At 43.5% G+C, this 4,197-nt stretch overlaps 1 pseudogene; it reads right to left on the reverse strand.

Annotated features, from left to right (window-relative positions):
* Window positions 1-287: 287 nt before the first annotated feature.
* LOC126237783 (5S ribosomal RNA) lies at window positions 288-405 on the reverse strand (annotated as a pseudogene).
* Between the last annotated feature and the right edge of the window lie 3,792 nt (window positions 406-4,197).

The raw sequence follows: 4,197 nt of genomic DNA on the forward strand, positions 1-4,197 counted from the left end.
TGGTCGACTGGAACACTGACGATGGGTATGCCTGCCTTCATGTTCCCATGTAATCCAGCACCGGACCACCGTCACATAAGGCAGCACACTCCGTCTCCAGGCCACAAGTGGCCCATCGGGACCATCCGACAGCCATGTCACCCTCAGTTGAGGATGCGGATAGGAGGGGCGTGTGGTCAGCACACCGCTCTCCCGGTCGTTACGATGGTTTTCTCTGACCGGAGCCGCTACTATTCGGTCGAGTAGCTCCTCAACTGGCAGCACGAGGCTGAGTGCACCCCGAAAAATGGCCACAGCGCATGGTGGCCTGGATGGTCACCCATCCAAGTGCCGGCCACACCCGACAGTGCTTAACTTCGGTGATCTCACGGGAACCGGTGTATCCACTGCGGCAAGGCCGTTGCCTACCGTCACATAAGAATGCTCCACAAATACAGATACTGCCCGATTCGAGGATCCGGCTAAATGGAGACCAACAGAGAGGTCCCTTTCATTCTCAACTGCTGATAATCCTTTCTTACACGAGTAAAATGTGTGTGTCCAACGCAGTCATCACTCAACACCTGACGCTGTTCTCACCACTTCTACACCCACGAGGTCTGGTAACAACACTGAACCCCAACATCACTAATGCACTCTTGTGGCTGACAAACAAGTCACAGAAAATTGCAAGTCTTAATCATTCACATACCTGCCAATGGTGTGTAGGTGCATGAAATGACACCCACATCTGACAAAAAATTCTGTGGAGATAGTGTAGTAGCTGTAAATCATAAACTAGTGAGTTCACGGTAACTGTGTACTGTGCGAGGAATGTTGGCTTTCTCTTCGCAGCTTTTCCAGCGTGCTACTACATTAGCTGTCTGACGGGTAAAACGGATCGAGCCCGGGTGCGAGCGCCCGCCCCCAGTAGCTGCTGCACAAGACGCGCCGCTAGCCCCCGCTGCCAGCCGATATTTCATCTTGCCGGCTCGCGCAGCTGCCTCTCGGCTCCGCCTGCATAAACAGGCCGCTGTCTTCATGGCGCCAGCTGCGGCCGAGACACCGACAAATCGGCGGCGAGTCCGGCCCACGGCTTACGTCACTCAGATGGACCGCCCCGCAGGCAGGCCGTGCTTTTTTGGAAGCTGCCTCAGAGGGAACAGGTGCCGCTTCTCTCGCCGGCCAGCAGTCACTGCAAGTCCACACAGCGAACGACAGTTAGGGGAAGAAACTCACGTAAAGGCAAATTACCTTTCTTAAAGAGGGGGAGCTGTAATGAATAACACAGTAAGAATCCTAACCGGTGGAATGTGAGCAGGGGTATGGGGGTGGCAGCTGGGTGGGCAGTGTAAGGAACACTTTGTTATGGTTTTCTTGAATATCTCTTGAATATCTCCCCATACAACCTTAATGTCCGTTACAGTTCCTACATAAAACGTCCTGTTCATTTTGCTAGGACTGATTGCTGCCTCATTACAGCGGATAGAAAAATCGCACATTATTAAAAAGTGCGTTAATAGTATAAAATTAATGTATATTGTCAAATAACGGCCCTTAAGGACAAACATTAAATTACATTGTAGGAAATACTGTAACCAGCCGAAAGACGTTTAGAAATTATTTTATTGTGCCGTTACTACTTTCGGGTCTGAGTCAATCGTCAGACGGTTTGTTAGCAAGTTTTACAGCTGTGTCTCAAAATATAACAAGGTTTTGTGATTGATAGTTTACAAAAGGTTTTACATTTATGTAAGCTCAACACATTGTACTTACTTCTTGAAAAGATTTCCTTTACATATTCGTATAATAAGACACAGGTTTCATTCTCTTTTTCGATACATAGTGATCCGTGAGCTAAACTAAATACAAGATGGCGGATATATTTCTTCATGTGATGAAGAACATGATATATGTACAGATATGGCATAGTTCTGCAGCTACTGGAAAGATACTTCTTTCTATTGTAGATCACTTTAAAACCATACATTTAATTATTCAGTTTTAAATGTGCTGGTAATTGCCAGTGAAAAATATTCTCTTTGTCAGATAATTGTGATTTCTATCATTTCCAGTTATACAAGTTGTATAAAATTTGGTAGTTACGTTTGGATTCTTAATTCTAGTTGATCATTTGTGGTGCACTCAGGTGCACTGTCAATGTTGTTGTGTATTCCCAATTATTTTAGCAAATTCATTTGTACGCCCTTTTACACAAGTATGTAGTATTTCTAAGTTTTCTTCGGTGCTCATCTCTGTGTTTCCGTGATGGGCCAAGAGAGCAGCCAAAGTTGATTTATTTAGGTTGTTGAGCCTGAGAGTTCTCGGTGTCATACAGTGAAACGAATACCAGTCTGGCCAATGTTAAGTCTGGGGCACATAGAACAATTTAGTTTATAAATCCCAGAGTTGTGGTGTACTTCATTCTTTAAATTTACGTTATGAAAAGTTTTACCTTTGATTTTATTGCTTGTGGAAAAAACTAATTTTCATACTTTTATCACGGAATAAGTCCCCACTCTGGTATGACACCTTACCAGTAAATAGTATGGAGACATATTGCACAGAGTTTTGAGGAGCTATTTGTGATAAAGTGGTGTGTTTACTGTATTTGTTTGTAATGCTATGGTGAAGTTTATTAATGGTCTCAGAGCTATAAACAGTATTGTGGTTATTAGTTTGACGGTGTTTAGTTCTTATAGTTTATCTTCAGTGGTTGATGACATTTGTTCCATTCTGTTGACCACTGCCCATAATACGCCATTTAATGTTATTTGGGGTGACGTAATGAGCTGTTCATTGTGGCGTAAGTTGTAATGGGATTTCTCAATATTTCAAATCGATATTTACTGTTGTGTTTCTTAATTTATAAATCCAAGAAATTTGTGCCACTCTCAGTCTCATGCTCAACAGTAAATTTTATGGTTTGCAGCAGTGTGTTAAGCTCTACTGCAAATCGATCAACTTCTTCTACTGTCCCATCAAATTAGATAGGTGTGTTGTGGTATTTTGTATGGACCAGCCAACGGAGTTGCAAGTTTCCGTCAGACGCCAATAGCGATGGTAGGGGACCAGCAGAGCCAGTGGTGCACGCCCGCTACGCCGTGCCTCCAGCGGCTCTGGACTACTCACATTCGGTGTCACTTCGCTATTTGATGCTATGCAGATCATTCCATCGATCGTGCTCTACTGCAGGGAGTATCTTCCTTGTTGACACTGATAATTGGACTTTATTTCTTGCTGCATTATTTTTATTGAGTCTTCGTACACTTTGAAAAATACAAGTAACTCATCTGTTTTTAGTGTTAACTTGTTCGCTAATCTTTTCTGCTTCTGCCCAGCTTTCCTACGATGACAGTCGCCGCACCCCTCTATAGTCCATCTCTGCATACCAATGTGTACGAGGTCGTACACAACATGTGGAGTCATATATTACCTTTCTTCTTTATTGTCACATTTTCTTCTAAGTGCAGTTGAACCCTTTTAAGTGACAAACTGTGCTCTGTAACGGTATGTAAAGGCTGGAGTAGAGCGCGGAACCACGAGGGAATGTAGGCCGACACGTTGTGGTCATGTATTCGCCTCTTTCATAGGTCTACAAAATTAAGAACAGCAGGCAATTCCCCATTCCCTCTATCGCACTGCGTCACAAGAACCAACTACAAGTAGTTTGGTGAGGTTATAGTTACTCTTCCTCAGTTCGCTTTATGAATTATTGGCGACGCAGTGTGTGGACATGTTCAGGGATGTTTATCTTCCACAAAGTGTGACAACACTATATGGAATTCCGATATGAACTAATGTTAAATCTAACGTGAAAAACGCTCATGGACCGAATCTACGTTAATTTCTGCACACTGTTCTACAATTATACACAGGAAATTGATTCTTTGTCTTGCTGTACATCAGCTGCAGCATTCTTCTGGGAAAGGCAACTTCCACCACCACGAGTGCGGCACTGTTTTCATTTTACAGACACAATGAACATCCCCAGCGTTACCTCTCCAGACGTGTCATGTGAGTGCACAGCTAACTTCACTCAGCTCGTGCTTATACAATGGAGCCAATTGCAGTTTATTGAGTACTTATTTGCATCAGTTAAAAAAGCTACTATGTAAAAAAGTTCAACAGCTGGAATTGTGAACTGTGTACCACATTCAAGATCCTGCCGTGAGTGTAACATGCTGTGAGTATATTTTCGACAACGTTGATTTCATT

The sequence above is a fragment of the Schistocerca nitens genome, chromosome 2, assembly GCF_023898315.1.
Source record: "Schistocerca nitens isolate TAMUIC-IGC-003100 chromosome 2, iqSchNite1.1, whole genome shotgun sequence".
NCBI classification, from domain to species: domain Eukaryota; kingdom Metazoa; phylum Arthropoda; class Insecta; order Orthoptera; family Acrididae; genus Schistocerca; species Schistocerca nitens.